Source organism: Chelonia mydas, chromosome 10 (assembly GCF_015237465.2).
Source record: "Chelonia mydas isolate rCheMyd1 chromosome 10, rCheMyd1.pri.v2, whole genome shotgun sequence".
Taxonomy (NCBI): Eukaryota; Metazoa; Chordata; order Testudines; family Cheloniidae; genus Chelonia; species Chelonia mydas.
Window position 1 is genome coordinate 46,085,688 of NC_051250.2, and position 18,560 is coordinate 46,104,247.

The window sequence follows — 18,560 nt, forward strand, 5'->3', positions numbered from 1 at the left end:
TTTCCTCAGTCAACCCGTTTTCATCCTTGCATACTGCTGTGCAGTATACTAGTTGCTGAGGTGGTTGTTGCTTTCCAAGACAAATGTGTCCACATTTCAGGGGTGCTGTATGTGTATACATCACTGTATCTTGTAAGCTGCTGTTGTAATCTTTGGGGCGAGAAGTGCTATGAAAATATACAATATATTAACCCTTGAATAGCCAATTATAAAGTTGGCTATTATCCTATTGTACCCCAATTCCCATTTGCAACTAGCGGGAAATACAAGACAAGCTACGAATAACTATGATTCTGTTACAGAGGTAACAGGATTTACAGAACTGGCAGAATTTTCGAGAGCTGTTGCAAAGCTACTTGTCCCCAGACTTGTCTAGGCAAGTTCTTTCTGTCTGGACAGACAAATTAGTCACCTGGGATCAAAGACTTTGTCAAGCTCTACCTGACAAGGTCAATCTGCAGAAAGTTTGAACTTTCTTAAAGTCTCTGTGCGTGCTGTGTGTTGGATCCTCTACTCCCTTCACAGAAATCCCACTCCCCTACCATAGCACTAAACACTTCCGTTAAAAAGTACAGGTTCCTGTTTAGCAGAGGAAGAACATCAAATTTTAGGCTGATTCTACATGTGCATTAATTCACTACAGCTGTCAACTGCTATATTTACTCAGAAGCAGCTAAGAACATCCAGCCATTTTTAGCCAAGCTAGCAATGAACAGAATCCATAAACTCAGAAGGCGAAGTTAATATCTATGGAGAGATCTGTGTAAGTGCCTCAACCTGTTTACAATTTAAGCTCCAGTGGCTAATCCCAGAATAGCCTCCACTTCTTACCAGTAAGATAGATGGCCATAAAGCAAACTATCCCCTTTCCCTCCCTGGCAATAGGCTCACTGGATAGAGAAAGGTTTCAGAGTAGCAGCCGTGTTAGTCTGTATTCACAAAAAGAAAAGGAGTACTTGTGGCACCTTAGAGACTAACCAATTTATTTGAGCATAAGCATCCAATGAAGTGAGCTGTAGCTCACGAAAGCTTATGCTCAAATAAATTGGTTAGTCTCTAAGGTGCCACACGTACTCCTTTTCTGGATAGAGAAAGTTCTGCTGAGACACACGCCAGACAGCTGCATCTGTGGCTTTGCAATCTTAAACAGTTTTCTCTAGAAAACAAACAGAGCTCACTGAATAACAAGTCTGACTTATTGGGGGGCGCTAGTGGTGATAGGCGTCATTTGATTTTGCCCTTTGTTTATGTAAAAAGGCACATACCCTGAGACAGGTTCTTGCTTACTTTTTATTTTAGAAATCTGTGTGTTCCTTGTTTTTGCTGGAGGACTAGTCTAAATGACTGAGTGAGAGTGCTTTCCCAGCCTTCCACTGAAAGGGATGCTGACTCTTTCACAAAACTTTCCTCTTAAGTATGTGTCAGATGTTTGAGTTAAACCAAATAGTTTTAAGCATTCTGACTAAAAGGCTCTTCTCCACAATTGCTCAACTTCCAGTATCCCTTTGAACACACTACCTCTCCAGCAAACACAGGAAAGTCAAGGCCTGGTATTTCTACAATTAAAAAAAACAAGCAGATACCCTTGAATTTTCTTCATTAGTCAAACAAGGGAAAAGGGCACTATTTTTTTCCATTATAAGTTGTCTTTAAAAAATTCAAAAGTGGCAATGATGTAAGAGAATTTTACTGTCAGAGAAGAACCTGTTTTGTTTTTAAATGAAATGTATTTATTTCTTTGTATTATAAAAGCCATTCTGAACAAGTGATTGTGGAAACGGCATGATTGTTAAAAGGTTTCTATAAAATCAGAGCACTTAAGTCACGTTTGCCCCACCCACAAGACTTCTTCTAGCATGACACTGCCACACAGCTGTGGAAACTTGCCACGAAAGTTTACCAGCTAAAGCACAAAATCTACTTGCCTGTCCAGATGGAGACTAATGGAAATTTATTAACTTGTCAAAAAAGTTCTCTTCATCTTGGGCAAGTAAAAAATTGTATGCCACACTAGAGGGAAAGGATTAATTACATAATACTATTACTTATATGGCAGCTCCAGCAAAATCTAAGGTCAGACCTATACACAATTCTTGTACAGTTATAGACATTTTGGTTAGGGATATGATTTTTTTAATGGAATTGTACAAACACAACACACAGCATGGATGCATAATGGTATACAGGTGCTCACTAGGGACACTGAAATTGATTATACACAGTGTTACCTGTACAAAAAAAAAAAAAAAAAAAAAAAAAAGATATTTTTCTACTCAATTTCTTTCCAGTATAGCTATCCAAGGTTATCTGTAACTAGAGCAGGCAGTTGATTTTCAGACACAAGTGTGACTTTCGAGTTGATAGTGTCCTTTAAAGCTGTCATCTTATTGCAATTGGAAGATGAAAATGAGATGAACCAAGAGATTTTTCTACATTAAAGAAGCTACACAGAGAGGAGGAATATATTTTTCACACTGATAAAGGAATCAAAAAAATTGGCAGATGACATGCAAATGCAAAAGATTAGGAAACAGGAATAAATAAGGAATTCAAGCAAGAAGAACTGTAGCACCTGGAACTGCAACATACAGAATGTGCATGCCAACCCCCTTAGCAGTCATTTATCTGTATAATTTTGTGGGGGAGGGAAAGGTTTCAGTTACACCTCACTTCCAATCTCTCTGCTTAGATCAATACAGTAACATTGCAGAGAGCTTCCAGGAAAGCATTCAAAGACCCAAAATTAGGCAAATGATTCCCTTCAGCACTCCTGAAGAGCCTAGCTCAATAAGCCACAGAGCCTACGCTGAACAGTGTCAAGAGAAGTCTGCCTTTCACGTCAGTGTCAGCTGTTACTCCAATCCAGTCTGTTCCTGTTACCAAATGAGTGTTTTTAGACTCATTGCCAGACTCTTCTGAAAACAACGGCATTCTACTCTTCAGTTACCCTGAAAAACAAACATGGACATAGAAGCATCCCCATGTGGTGGTTCCAGGGGATAGAGTGTACTGAAGTGAATGGAGTGTAAATGCTGACAGAATAGAAAACTGCATTAGAGAAGTAGAGAGAACAATGATGGGAAAGCTCCCCAGGCTCCCCTGCAGACATATTGAATGGGAGCCAAGACCATGCCCCGTCAAAATTAAACACACACAATTGTGGAGGGCAGCCCTTTAATCCACACTGATGGTCACCAGCTCTGAAATACTGCTGACCACCAGAGTTAGCTCTTGTGTAATGAGTCCGTTACAACCCCAACAACAAAACTTGCATAATTCATGGTCGCGAAAGCATATCAGAGTTGTGTCTTTACAGGACCTCCAGTCACAGAGTTGTTCAGAGCCTTTTCTGTGGATGGTTTGTGACCTGAATAAAGCAAAAGGGTAATAAACCACACAGACTAGGGGAAAAGAAAGAAAACAAGGAGAGAGTATAAGAAAAAAAAAAGTAAAGATGAGGTGAGGGAAATGGTTAACTCAGAAGACTAATAGGATGCAGAGCTGTTCCCCTCTAGGGCACTGGCTTGAATCTAATGCAGATCAGTAGTGCCCGAGATCCCTAACCGATGGCGGTTCATATACTGCTGTTGCCTTTGCTATACCTGTTCTTTGGATAAACAGAAGGCAGCGTGTTCAGGGCTTTCAATCCAGCTCATTCATGAGCATACAATTCTCTCACTCTTGTCACACGTGCGCACACACACACACAAGCAAATTCTCCCGTCCCAGCCCATTCATTCTCCCAATACACAAGAAAAGTCATTGCTAGCCAGCCTCCTGTGTCTGTCTGTTCAGCTTATTAAAGTGAAAGATGTGTGGCTTGGCATCAACTTGGGAGTTTGCCATGGCGCACACACACACAAAAAAAGCACTTCCTTTGGAAAAGATAAACAATAATTCCCAAACTTCTTTACCTTTCAATTATAAACACTCAAGCAAGTATAAAGTCTCCAGTGGGTTGGCTGCCTTCCTGTAAGATCCCTCGGGGAGCTTTTACTACCAACCCTAGCATGCATGAGCACAGTGCCAGCATTGCACATAACTCATTGTTGTGTAACCCACACTGCCATTTGTTGCTTATTGATTGCTGTCACACAAGCACTGTAAAGGGAGAACTATGTCCCTGACTTAACACGCTAAAGGTCATTGAAAGGTCAGTTGCAGCTGCTTTAACCCCAGCCACTATACCTTCTGAGAGAAAGCTCCAGATAACGTCTCAGCGCATTCCTCCACTTCTTAATCGCCCCCCCCACCCCCTGCATCTCTTGCATCCCACTGCTGACAGATTCACACATCCCCCAAACCTACACATTTCAGAGAGGTTAGGAGTTTTGACCTGTTTACAATCCAAGTTGTCATACACTGGACTCACAAACATTTAATACAGAGGGTCCAAGACCTCTCCACCAAAACTGTGGGGGACTGAGAAGATGACTGAATAAAGTTGTAGATCCAATACCTGTAGATTTCTCAAACTCAAGCCTGCCATATGTTTCATTGGTTTCCAAAGATTTCAGACAGTTTTAAGTCAAATCAGTAGGAGAAGATGTGACATACTCTGAAAAAAAAAACCAAAATAACTGTTTTCTGTCTCGTGTTTAAAGACTAATTGGAGGGGTTTAAAGCACTCTGCTAATTACAGAGCTACCAAAAGGCTAGCAAAGTGCTGTAAACTAGTGCAACTGGCACACAGGCTTCAGTCAGTGAGATCAAAGCAAAGCAGATCTCAGATTACAGCTGGATAAATCTACATTTGGGAAGTTCAAAGAAGGACTTTCAGAGAGGTGCCCAAGGGGATATAACTTGGAGTGGTTGGATGTAATTAAGAAAAATTCAGGAAACTTATTAAGTGAGATTTAAGAGACTATGGAAGGGACGTGATGGAAGTACCAACAAACGAAACATTTAAAAACTAGACAGGATTAAGATGACAAATGTTTATACCCAAATGCAAGGAGTACTGGGAACAAACAGGAAGAACTGAAAACAAGGGTGGCATGGTATTTTCCAGAGGTGGTTTTTACCAGGTAAAATCTCGCCTTTTACCACCTCAGGAAAAACCAGCTAGTCCCAGTTTAAGACATTTTCCAGTTTAAAAATTGTTACATTAATGCACACACACATTACACTTAGTTTTAGTTACATATTCAAGTTGTGCTTACCTGGCAATAGATCAAGAGATTAATTCAGGGTTGTACAAATAAAAAGTAAAACTGCAGTGAGCGTAATACTAATGTATGTTGTTATAATATTGAATGTCAGGATGTCTGTATACATTTTGGTTGGATATTTTTCCAAGGAAGTCGCACATCATGACTCATTTCATATTTTCAATATTATGTAAACAAAAGTCAAAAGCATTCGATTATATGAAAATGACAATAATCCACAGCAGTAGGTTTGAAGCATTAAGCAATCAGAAACATGCAGAGTTGTAGACTACAAGTCCAGGTCCATTTGGCCACACAGCATTCTGTAGCAGAAGACCAAATTTGATGAAGCAGATAGCCTGAGCCGATTCCTCAGTTTTGAATTGATGTATCCAAAGTTGAAAAGATTTGTTCTATGCTTGCTGAACTTGAGACACATGCAATTGTACTACCAGTTTTATGAAGTCAGATGGAAAATCAGCATTCTTTAGATTTTTCCCACTATATTAAAGGGAAAGCTTTTTCCTTGATGGCGGAAGAAAACATTGATTTTGGACACAGCAATTCTTCTATTTTAAATGCAAGTAAATATGGCAGAAAGTCAGGATTTTTGCTGAGCAACCACTGTCTTGCAATTTCTTCTTGTTCAGCTGACAAATTTCTTTCCTGCATATTTTGCATGAAGGAGGTTGGCCATGCCTCAGGAAATCTCTTTTGTACTTTTACTTTGCATGGTGCAACATCTTCATTTATCAGGAGACCCAGCTATACTTTGCACACTGCAGCAATTACTGATGTGTTCCTTTGGAGTCCGTCAAGTGCCACTGCAACTGGTTTCAATTGACTTATCAAGTTATTTCCCTCTTGGTAAATACTTTGATCATCAATTATACTGACCACCCTATCATCAAGTTCTGCCTCATGATCACTCACAATCCTGAGATAATGCGGCTGATTATTAAACATATCACCATGTCACCAGGGCCTGATGAAATACATCCTAGAATACTCATGGAACTGACTGAAAAGATATCTGAGCCATTAGTGATTATCTCTCAAAAGTCATGGAAGACAGGAGAGTTTCCAGAGGACTGGAAAAGGGCAAATATAGCACCAATCTATAAAAAGGGAAATAAGGACAATCCGGGGAATTACAGACCAGTCAGCTTAACTTCAATACCCAGAAAGATAATGGAGCAAATAATTAAGCAATTTGCAAATACTTAGAAGATAATAAGGCGATAAGTAACAGTCAGCATAGATTTGTCAAGAACAAATCCTGTCAAACCAACCTAATAGCTTTCTTTGACAGGATAACAAGCCTTGTGGATGGGGGGAAGTGATAGATGTGGTATATCTTGTCTTTAGTAAGGGCACATCTACGCTGGCAGAGTTACAGCGCTGGGAGTTACAGCGCCGCTCAGAGAGCATTGAAGAGAAACCGCTGTTGTGTGTTCACACTGTCAGCTGCCCGTGCAATAGCATGTTCACACTTGTGGCACTTGCAGCGGTATTCGGAGTGGTGCACTCTGGGCAGCTATCCCACAGAGCACCTCTTTCTCTTCTGCCACTGACTTGTGGGAAAGCAGAGGGGGTTGCGGGGCATCCTGGGTCCTGTCCCAATGCCCCGTGATGCATTGCTTCACATCACAGCAATCTTCCGTCCACGTTTGGCACCATCTTTCAACCATTTGTGTACTGCGTGCCCTGCCTCTTCGGGCTGCAGGAATGGATCCCGAACGGTTGACCAGTATGCTGCTCACTCTCACTAACACGTCATGAGTGGCAGCAGAGTTATTCCTTAAACTGCAAAGGCAAGAGGAGTGTGACATTGTTCTCACCACACGTAGCAGCTACGACACGAGATTGCTTGTGGTATTCACAGATGTGCTGACCATAGTGGAACGCTGCTTTTGGGCTCAGGAAACAAGCACTGAGTGGTGGGATCACATAGTCATGCACATCTGGGATGACGAGCAGTGGCTGCAGAACTTTCGGATGAGGAAAGCCACATTCATGGGACTCTGTGATGAGCTCGCCCCAGCCCTGCGGCACAAGGACATGAGAATGAGAGCTGCCCTGATGTTGGAGAAGCGCGTGGTGACTGCACTGTGGAAGCTGGCTACCCCAGACTGCTACTGATAGGTCGCTAATCAGTTCGGAGTGGGAAAGACTACCATTGGACTCGTGTTGACAGAAGTGTGCAGGGCCATTAATCGCATCCTGCTCTGAAAGACCCTGACTCTGGGCAACATGCATGACACTGTGGATGGCTTTGCACAAATGTGCTTCCCTAACTGCGGAGGGGCGACAGATGGCATGCATATTCCAATTCTGGCACCAGGCCACCTAGCCACCGAGTACAATAATCGGAAGGGGTATTTCTCAATGGTTCTCCATGCGCTTGTGGATCACTGTGGGCTTTTCACAGACATTAACGCAGGTTGGTCTGTAAAGGTGCATGATGCACGCATCTTTCAGAACACTGGCCTGTTCAGGAAGCTGCAAGCAGGGACTTTCTTCCCAGACCGTAGGGGAAGTCGAAATGCCCATTGTGATCCTGTGAGACCCCGCCTATCCCTTAATGCCGTGGCTTATGAAGTCATACACGGGTCAGCTTGACAGCAGCAAGGAGTGGTTCAACAACAGGCTGAGCAAGTGCAGAATAACTGTTGAGTGTGCTTTTGGCCATTTAAAGGCCCGCTGGCGTTGCTTCTATGGGAAGCTGGACCTGGCCAATGATGACGTTTTTATACTTATAACCGTGAGCTACATGCTCCATAATATTTGTGAAGGGAAGGGTGAAGCTTCGCTCAGGCCTGGACCTCAGAGGTTCAGCACCTGGAGGCTGAGTGTGAACAGCCACAGATCAGGGCTACTAGAGGGGCACAGAGCAGGGCCATAAGGATCAGGAATGCCTTGAGGCAGCAAGCTGAAGCTGAAAGCCACTAATATTTTTGCTATGCTTGGGAGTGCAGTGCTTGTAATAGTAGGAGGTGATTGGTGCAGACAATGCAATAAGTGGGTTTAACATAGTTGTATGTTGCTTTGCAGGGCTCTTTTTGCTTTCAGTTAATAGAATAAAGATTGCTTTCAAACCAACACAATTCTTTCATTAAAAGATAACAACCAGAGGAGAGAGTCAAATAAAAAAACCATCAGCAATGAGGGGGACGGGGGAAGGGAAGGTCTCAGGAGGAGGAGGGGTTCCAGGAGAGCTAAAGATTTGTGTATGTCCAGGGATTATATCCAACCTTCTCCTTTGGAGTACAATGCAGTGGGTACTGTACTTCAGGAGGGCCAAACTGCAGAGGGATGGGTGTTGAGTGCAGTCAGTAGTGGGAGTCTACAGTGCTGGGCTGTGAGGGGGGAGGAGTGGAATGTCACTGGTATAGACTGGAGCCAGGAGGTCGATAAGAGTGTGTTGGATGCGTCTGGGGGGCACACGGGAAACAGTTTTGCAACAGTGGCTACAAGGGAGGGTGGGCACAGAGCTGCTCGGTTTGAAGAGCTAGTATCGCCTGGAGCGTGTCTGCTTGGCGCTCCATAATCTTTAAGTGCCACTTCGTGGCTTCATTCTGGCGTGCTGCATACTCCTTTCGGTCCCTCTTCTCGCTGTCCCGCCACTCCTTCAATTCCTGTTTCTCAGTGGCTGAGTGCATCATAACCTCACGCAGAAAGTCCTCCCTAGTTCTTTATGGCAGCTTTCTAATTCTGTGCAACTGTTCGGCCACCAATAAAAAAGGGGGAGGCTGGGCTCCCAAGATCATCTCTGTGAAGTTTAAACGCAACATTTTAAAAAGCAGTATTGTTTGCAACACAGAACACTGATTCAGTGATTTAAAACACAGCCAGTACTCATATACCTGTTACGAACTGGCTGACCCCAGGCAAGCACACGAGCCACAAGACCCCCAAAATGGTGAGCAGCTGCAGGGGCAGGGTAAATCACTCTTCCCTGACCCTGCTGTACACTGGGCACATGGCTCTTGGGGAGAGCCAGCACCATAGGTGGGGCCTGATAATCATTCCTGTCCCCACACTTTCCACAGGATATGATCCTTCTGGAAGATATCTCACTGCTGAGGGTGGGCAGGGAATCAAGGGAGGGTCTTCTCCAAACCTGTGGCTTCTGCCCTGGTCCCTATGCTGCTCGCCTTTGTGCAGCAATGCCCCGCCCCCACGCGTGATAGCACAGTGGCGCGGGAAAGTTACCATTAATGGGGCAAGAAACAAAGCAGCTCTGCTGAAGAACATGCAACAGCAGGTTGCCCAGTATCTCCATGAGAGTCTCCTGGAGATCTCTGAGGGAGATTCCCATGAAGTGAGGGAGTCAATCAACAGCCTGTTCCGCTGCTCAGACTAGGCACGCGGCGGGGGACAAGCCTGCTTTCTGCAGCCCTCCGGCCCCCAACAACTCACTTCAGCAATTCCCAAAATCAGATCCACTTACCAGGGGCCTCCTCTCCTTTTTGCGCTTCGCCAAACTCTGACAGCTGTGACTGACCAGCCTCCTCTGGGGCAGAAAAGAGCTCCTGGCTCCATGTATCTCTGGCCTCTGAGTCATCCTCTGCCTCTGGGTTCCCCTCCCCCTCCACATCCTTGTCCAGGATTTCCTCCTCCTGGCTCAGTCCACTCTCGAGTGGCATGCAAGCCACCGAAGTATCCACAGCGGTCTTCGCAGCGGAGGTGGAGTCACCACCGAGTATTGCGTCCAGCTCTTTGCAGAACCGGCAGCTCGTGGGGGCAGCACCGGAGCAGCGGTCTGCCTCCTGAGCCTTGTGGTAGGAGTTCCACAGCTCCTTCACTTTGACCCTGCGCTGCAGTGTGCCCCGGTCATGGCCCCTTTTGGTCATGCGTCGTGAAATCTGTCTGTAGGTGTCATAATTCCTACAGCTGGAGTGCAGCTGGGACTGGACAGCCTGCTCTCCTCAAACCCTGATGAAGTCAAGCAGCTCGACATTGCTCTTAACGGGGGATCACCTGGTGTGTGGAGCAGGCCTGGCCACCTGGAAAGATTCGTTGAGACCACTGCACACGTCACCGAGCAAACAGGAAGAGGAGTTTCAAATTTCCAAAGGAATTTACAGGATGTGGATGATGGTTGGTCACCTGAGGGCAGGGCTGTAGAGTTCAAACCAATGACCAGAGAGGCGAGAACAGGCATTGTGGGACACCTCCCGGAGGCCAATCGCAGTGCTGGAATCACCACAGTGTCTGCACTGGCACCGCAGCACTGTAGCCCTGGAGCAGAAAGCTCTACGCCTCTCGTTGGGGTGGTTTTTTTAAAGCGCTGCAACTTGGCAGTGTGTACACCTTGGGAGTTACTGTGCAGAAATTGGCTTTACTGTGCAGAAACTTGCCACTGTAGACAGGGCCTAAGACTTTTGATACTGTCTTGCGCGACCTTCTCATAAACAAACTAAGGAAATACAACCTAGATGGAGATACTATCAGGTGGGTGCATAACTGGTTGGAAAACTGTTCCCAGAGAATAGTTATCAGTGATTCACAGTCAAGCTGGAAGGGCATATCAAGTGGGGAACGACAGGGATCAGTTCTGGGTCTGGTTCTGTTCAATATCTTCATCAATGATTTAGATAATGGCATAGAGAGTACACTTAAAGTTTACAGATGATACCAAGCTGGGAAGGATTGCAAGCACTTTGGAGGATAGGATTAAAATTCAAAATGGTCTGGACAAACTGGAGAAATGGTCTGAAGTAAATAGAATGAAATTCAATAAGGACAAATGCAAAATACTCCCCTTAGGAAGGAACAATCAGTTGCACATACACAAAATGGGATATGACTGCCTAGGAAGGAGTCCTGCAGAAGGGGATCTGCGGGTGATAGTGGATCACAAGCTAAATATGAGCAAACAGTCGTCCCTGTCAGGGATGGTCTAGATCAGAGGTGGGCAAACTACGGCCCACATCCGGCCCATGGGACAGTACTGCCCGGCCCCTGAGCTCCTGGCCAGGGAGGCTAGCCCCCAATGCCACCCCTGCTGTCCCCCCGCAGCTGTCCCCCCGCAGCCTCAGCTCACTGCACCACCAGTGCTCTGGGTGGCGTGGCTGGCTCCAGCCGGACAGCTGCGAGCTCCTGCCACTCTGCGCGGCATGGTAAGGGGGCGGGGGTTGGATCGGGCAGAGATTGTGGGGGGGGGGGGGGGGGGTCAGTCAGGGGATGGGGGGTTGGATAGGCCTGGGAGTCCCGGGGGGCCTGTATGGGGACAGGGAGCGGGGGGCAGCGGGGTTGGATAGGGGGTGGGGTCCCGGGGGAGGCGGTCAGGGGACAAGGAGCAGGGGGAGTTTGATGGGTCGGGGGTTCTGAGGGGGCAGGAAGTGGGAGGGGGCAGATAGAGGGCATGGGCCAGGCTGTTTGGGGAGGCACAGCCTTCCCTACCTGGCCCTCCATACAGTTTTGCAACCCCGATGTGGCCCTTGGGCCAAAAAGTTTGCCCATCCCTGGTCTAGATAATACTTAGTCCTGCCATGAGTGCGGGGGACTGGAATAGATGACCTCTCGAAGTCCCTTCCAGTCCTACAATTCTATGTTTCCAGACATGTTATTTGACTTTTCCATTGTCTGTCACCATGATTTGAGTCTTAACAGAACTTGGCATTCTTTTAACCAGTATTACGAAAATACGTTGCAAATTTATAGCATGTTTCATCAAAGCACTTCATGAAAGGTCTGGCTAAATCTACCTCGACAAATGCGATGCACATCCATACATATATAATCTAAGTGTTGCCATCTTGTTCCAAATCACTTCTCATACTTCACATCTTTTTCTCATTGTCGGTCAGGTAGCTCTTAACACAATGACAGTTCATTTGCTAATGCTTTGGCTTCTCTTTCCAGTGTAGCATGGTACTTCCCAGTTTTCTTACTGCTTCCAGTATCAATCACTGATACAGAAACCACAGTTAGCTATCACTGGATCATTGTGCATATTAATACTAGATGACTGAAGTAACGTAACTGCTTTTCCATGTAATCTGTTGAGTGCTTCCACCTTTAAACCATTAGTAACTGAATCTAACTGTTCACCTGCTGCCTGCTTTCGACGGGTGCTTTCTAGTCTGGCCTTAGGAAGATGATCATTGCTTGAAAAACTGGATGCTCGATAACAGAAAAGGGAATTTTACATCCATAAAAAAAAATGCTGCAATTTTTAAGTCTACACTTTGTTTCAATTCTGGAGTTGCTTTTGTTACACACACATCCATTTGTGGATGAAAAACTGTGACATTTCCTCCTCGTTGTCTTTGGCTGACCTGCGTGCGGCTTTCTTTTGACATTCTTGGCAATGGCAAGTACCTTCATCTTCAGTCTGATTCTAATGCTCACATACATCTAGCCAAAGTCAGTGGTTCCGGTGTCTCTTTGCTCTTTTCACAGCATTTTGCAAAATGTTTCCTCATACAGTCTGCCTTCCCACTTACTTTTTCTTTGCAACTTCTGCATCTAAGACTCTCTTTGCCATCTTCATGAACTTTCTCAAAATAACCATGAATTGGATCAAGTGGTTTTTCACATTTGTTCATATTGAAATATTTTGACTTGAGACACTGAGTTCAGTTGCCACTCCAGCCAATCACATCAAGTATTGGACTGGACAGTTTATTTGGCAGTTTACCTCAAACAGAAACAAACTTCTGAATCTGGGAATTCCCCTTCATTGTTTGCTAAACAAACTTCATTTTCATTGCTGAACAAAGAAGGGGAATTCCCCAGTTCCGAAGTTTCAGTTTCTGTTTGAGGTAGCCAAGGCAACAGCATACAGCTTCTACTTTTAATTTTAATTAAAGGAAATAAAATAAAAAGGACCATATTACTGCAAAACTAATATCAAATTGCTCAATATTTGTCCCTAATTTTCATTAGTTTATTTTAATAATAATTTTATTCTTTTCACTTTCCCGGATTAAACCACGATTACCAGCACTCTGAACTAAACTAGTTTTTTCCTGGGAAATTGCCAACCCTGACTGAAAGTATTAGTACACAAGCTAAATTATGACTTAACTGACATCAGAGACTTGGTGGGATAAATCTCATGACTGGAATATTGCTATAGGGGGTAGAGCTTGTTCAGGAAGGACAGGCAGGGAAAAAAGAAAGATGGTGTTGCATTATACACCAAGAAAATATACACTCATGCTGAAGTCCAAAAGAAGGCAAGAGACAGACCAGTTGGAAGTCTCTGGGTCAAGAAAGAAAAGAAAAAAAAGGGGGTGAGAGACAGAGTGATGTCAGGAAGAACAGGCAGATGAGGCATTTCTAGAACAAACAACAAATACCCAAAACACAAGACCTGTTTGTAATTTGGGACTTTACACGTACATTTCAAGAATTTACTGGAAATTATTGGGGACAACTTTTTGTTTCAGAAAGTGGAGCAAGAAACCATGGGGACAGCCTTTTGAGACTTGATTCTGATCAACAGGGTGGAATTGGTTGTGAATCTGAAGGTGGAAGGCAATTTGGGTTAAAGTGATCATGAAATGATGATTTCATTATTCTAAGGAAAGGAAGGAGTAAAAACAACAGAATAAGGACAATGGACTTCAAAAAAGCAGACTAAAACTCAGAACTGGTAAGTGTGACATTATACTCCATATTCTTTATGAAAATATGCTTATGATATGAATATGACATAACAGATATAATTTATGCAAGATGGCTCATGTGAGATGTCATTGGAAAGGTTATGATTTACTGAATGAGATAATCCAATTTGTATGCATGTATCATTTCTGTATCTGAAGCTAGTAATATTGACTATGTATCTATATTTCAACTATGTTATTTTGGATGAAGCCCCCCTGCTAACACTTCAGGGACAACAATGAACAAGCCTGATACTGCTGACAGCCCATCAGCTAGAGACAATGGAGCGTAAAAGAGCTTAGTCTTCCTGTGCATGTGTTGGTTAACCTGTGAAGAATGGCTGGGGGGGATGGGGGGGGCTACAGAAGCATGTGACCATGTCACCTGATACTGGAACTTATCTTGAATTCTGTACTTTTCCACGGGGGGGGGGGGGGCACGGGGAGGAGGTCAAATTAGGGAAAAAAGGACTCCCGCCCTATGCAAATCCTATTTAAGGGTGGGGAGTGAGGTAATCCAGGTCATCAGTTCTCCCCTGCTACCCCACCCCAGACGACTGCTGGAAACAACTAAGACTGAACTGGGGGAAAGAACTGGACCCATGCTGGAAGCACATCTGGCCTGTGAAGAAGATTATTAGAACCACATTTAGGGTGAGAAGTTACATTTATCCAGTTTCTTTAGTGTATGTATTAAGCTTAGTTTGCGTGCTCTGTTTTATTTTCTTACTAATCTGCCTTGTTCTGTCTGCTACCTCCTTAATTACTTAAAATACACCTGTTATAGTTAATACATTTATTTCTGGTTTACAATATAACCCAGTTTATGTGATTTCTAATGGGGGGGGGAAGAAGTTGTGCATAACCTCCTCCACATCGAGGGAAAAGGCGCATTTCATATAATTTTGGGTTTGTACTCCAAGGTGGAGTAGACATCTGGGTGCTGTGGCAAGCCCCTCAGGCGGAGCCTTCTCAGAGCGGATCTCTGTCTCTCTGTGCTGACTGCGTGCTTGGCTGGAAAGCCTAGCCGAGCAACACCAGATAAAAGGGGGCCCAGGCTGGCAGAATAGTCTGCCTCAGTGTGCCTAGCCCGGCACACCAGGTGACATCCCAGGGATCCAACCCGTCACAGTAAGGTCCTATAGGAAGAAAATCTAAGGGATAAAGGTGTTCAGGAGAGCTGGCAGTTTCACTATGAGACAATATTAAAAGCACAACTGCAAACTATCCCAAAGTGAAGGAAAGATAGGAAGAATAGTAAGAAGCCAATATGCCTCCATTAGGAGTGCTCTACTTATCTTAAAATCAAAAGGAAACAGACAAATTGCTAAGGAGGAGTACAAAAGAATAGCACAAGCATGTAGGGACAAAATCAGAAAGGCTAAGGGAAAAAATGAGTTACACCTAGCAAGGGACATATAAGACAATAAGAAGAGGTTCTTTAAATACACTAGTAGCAACGGAAAGACAAAGGAAAGCAAAGATCCTCTGCTTAAGAAAGCTGAGGTGCTTAACGCCTATTTTGCTTCAGTCTTCACTAAAAAGGTTAATGGTGACTAGATACACAATTAATATTATCAAAAAAGAGGAAGGAACACACAAGCCAAAATAGGGGAAGAACAGATTAAAGAATATGTGAGATGTATTCAAGTTGGCAGGGCCTGATGAAATTCATCCTAGGGTACTTAAGGAACCAACTGAAGCAATCTCAGAACCATTAGCTACTATCTTCAAGAACTCATGGAGGATGGGTGAAATCCAGAGTACTGGAGAAGGGCAAATATAGTACCTATATTTAAAAAGTGGAACCTAGAGGAATTATAGCTCAGTCAGAATAACTTCAACCCAGTCCCCTGCACATACGTGGACCCTGCTTTCCATGCCCTCCAACACCTTGCACTCATTTCCATACCCCTTTATCTTCCCCAGAATTCTCCATCACCGCCATAGTCCCCTGCACAAGCCCCCTCATACGTCTTCCAGATCCTTACACACACAACACTTGTGTCTTAGTACCCCTACATAACTCTTCCCTGCTTTCAACTTGCCATTTGCTGCTCCTTTTCTCCCCATACTCATTGCAGGTACACCTCCATGCCACCTCCTAAATTCTCATCCCTGTCCTACCTCTCACCTCTGGCTAAGGTCAGTGACAACAGCAGCAGAACCTGAAGCCAGGATGAGGTCAGTCTACTTTTTAAAATATTGCTCTATATACACTTAAAAATAACTATTTCAGTGAAATGCTCCCCCTGTGGTACACTCCCGCCGCGCAAAATTGGCATTTGTCAACAATGTGAACAAAAATCAAAATGAATTTGATGTAGCCCAAACCATCTTGAAAATAAAAAATCTCTAACTACTTTTGGGTGATTGCAAGTGAATGACAGGAAAATTATTTTTAACTTTTCTGAATTCTACTAAGACTACAAGAAAAGTTTGAGATGAGATGCAGCATATAAAAGTTTTAGAGACACTGGTTTGTTTTTGCACTCTTTTGGAGAAAAGATTTAAAGTCAGATTTATAGCAAGAAGCTAGTTTCAACCTCAACTCTAGGGAGGCTACCACCATTCCATAAGAAGTTGTCCTGCACTGTAGCATGTAGTTCATAAAACGTCATACTTAGCCTCTTCTCATCTATGCCGATGTAGATTCTGAAAGCTGCTCTGGGCAGTTGCACTTTGAAAACAGAAATGTCTGCCCACAACCCCTGTAAGTGTTAGTAAGCCTTTATGGTCAAACAATGACATCATAGAAGCCAGCTCAAAGGATGCCTGCAGACTTAAACTTTGTTGGTTGCATTGTGTTAATACTAATAGCCATACAAGCAGCCTTTCAGACCTAGATTTCACAAAGCACATGCTTAACCTTTAAGTATATAAGCAGCCCCGCAGAAATCAATAGGGCTACGCACATGCTTAAAGTTAAGCATGTGTTTAAGAACTCTGCTAAACGTAGCAGGCCCCAGATTTTTATTCTAAGAACGTCTGCATCCTATTGTTCCCTCTAATGCTTTATAGCAGCATGTGAGGGTAGCACATACTATAGTTTAAGACAGTGGCTCTCAACCTCTCCAGACTACTGTACCCCTTCCAAGAGTCTGATTTGTCTTGCATAACCCAAATTTCACCTCACTTAAAAATTACTTGCTTACAAAATACAAAAAAGTGTCACAGCACACTATTACTGAAAAATTGCTTCCTCATTTTTACCATATAATTATAAAATAAATCAATTGGAATATAAATAGTGTACTTACATTTCAGTGTACAGTATATACAGCAGTATAAACAAGTCATTGTTTGTACAAAATTTTAGTTTGTACTGACTTACTAGTGCTTTTTACGAAGCCTGTTGTAAAACTAGGCAAATACCTAGATGAGTTGATTACCTCCGGAAGACCTCTGCGTACCCTGGTTAAGAACCACTGGTTTAAGATACCCATTCTAATTCACTTATTTCTGTTATTCATTACTTAATAAAACTAATTCTTTTCAGGTTGAAATTTTCCAAGCTTTCCCTCAGCTTAGAGGTGATTTTTTTTGAGGATTTGAAGAAAATATTTATTCACCCACAATTAAGCAGTTATGCATATATAAACACACACTTTTCCCTATGCTGCAATCAGAAATGTCGTACCTGGATATGAGTGCGTTAATGCACTTCTTAGTTATAGATGACCTCATAAAAAGGCTACATCTAGCAATCTGAAATCAGAGGTGCTGCCTGATCTTGCTAATCTCTATCGAAGATACACACAGTCACCTACATTAGACAGCCATTATACACAATCATCAGCACAGCAAAAGCAATTAAGAGAGATCCAAACATGGAGAACTTAGAAGTCTGACACAGAACTTAGCACAGGACTATTGTTTTAATCTGCTTCTGTTGCATCTTGCAACACCCACTTCCACCCGCATTGTTTGTTGAATTTTTACCCCCCCCATTATGGGGGCGGGTTCTCAGAGATCTACTGCAGGGCTCTAATCCGACACAGTTAGGAATTCTAAACTGTAGCTAAGAAATATGCCCACTGAAAAGAAGTTAGAGATGGAAGGGACCTGGAATTTATTTGAGAGAGTTCCCAGTTACCTGCATTGATTTGATGGAAACAGACTTTTTTGTCTATGCTGTTGGAGGCTATCATAATGTGAAGCTATTTTGTGCAGAATATACATTACGCACCTGGCTTTTTGCCAGTGTATCCCAGACACTCATAGAAAGTGCAATAAAACCTTACTTTCAGGGGGGAAAAAGTTAGAAATGGAAGTGACAAATTAGGTCATCCAGTCCCTTCCACCCAACAACCCAAGGGCCAGCGTAAGAGCGTTTTATGCCCCAGTGCAGAATACTCAGAGCAAAGCCAGTCCTGAGTGGGATGTGCATGATCTCTCCCATCAGTAAGGACCCTACCAAATTCACAGCCATGAAAAATGCATCATGGACCATGAAATATGGTCTCCCCCCATGAAATCTGATTTTTTGTGTGCTTTTACCCTATGCTCCACAGATTTCATGGGGGGAGACCTGTGTTCCTTTTGGGTCAGGACCCCCAATTTGAGAGAGTTGCAGGGGAATCGCAAGGAGGGGTCACGGTATTGCCACCCTTACTTCTGTGCTGCCCTCAGAGCTGGGCAGCCAGAAAGTGGCAGATGTTGGCCAGGTGCCCAGCTCTGAAGGCAGCACCCCACAACCAACAGCGCAGAAGTAAGGGTAGCAGTACCGCAACTCACCCCACAATAACCTGGCAACCCCCAACAACTTCTTTTTGGGGCAGGATCTTTA

At 43.8% G+C, this 18,560-nt stretch overlaps 1 protein-coding gene across 4 annotated transcripts in view; it reads right to left on the reverse strand.

The window, feature by feature from the left end:
• Positions 1-18,560, reverse strand: part of EDC3 (enhancer of mRNA decapping 3) — a 64,185-nt gene that overhangs the window by 33,730 nt on the left and 11,895 nt on the right. The window lies entirely within an intron of this gene.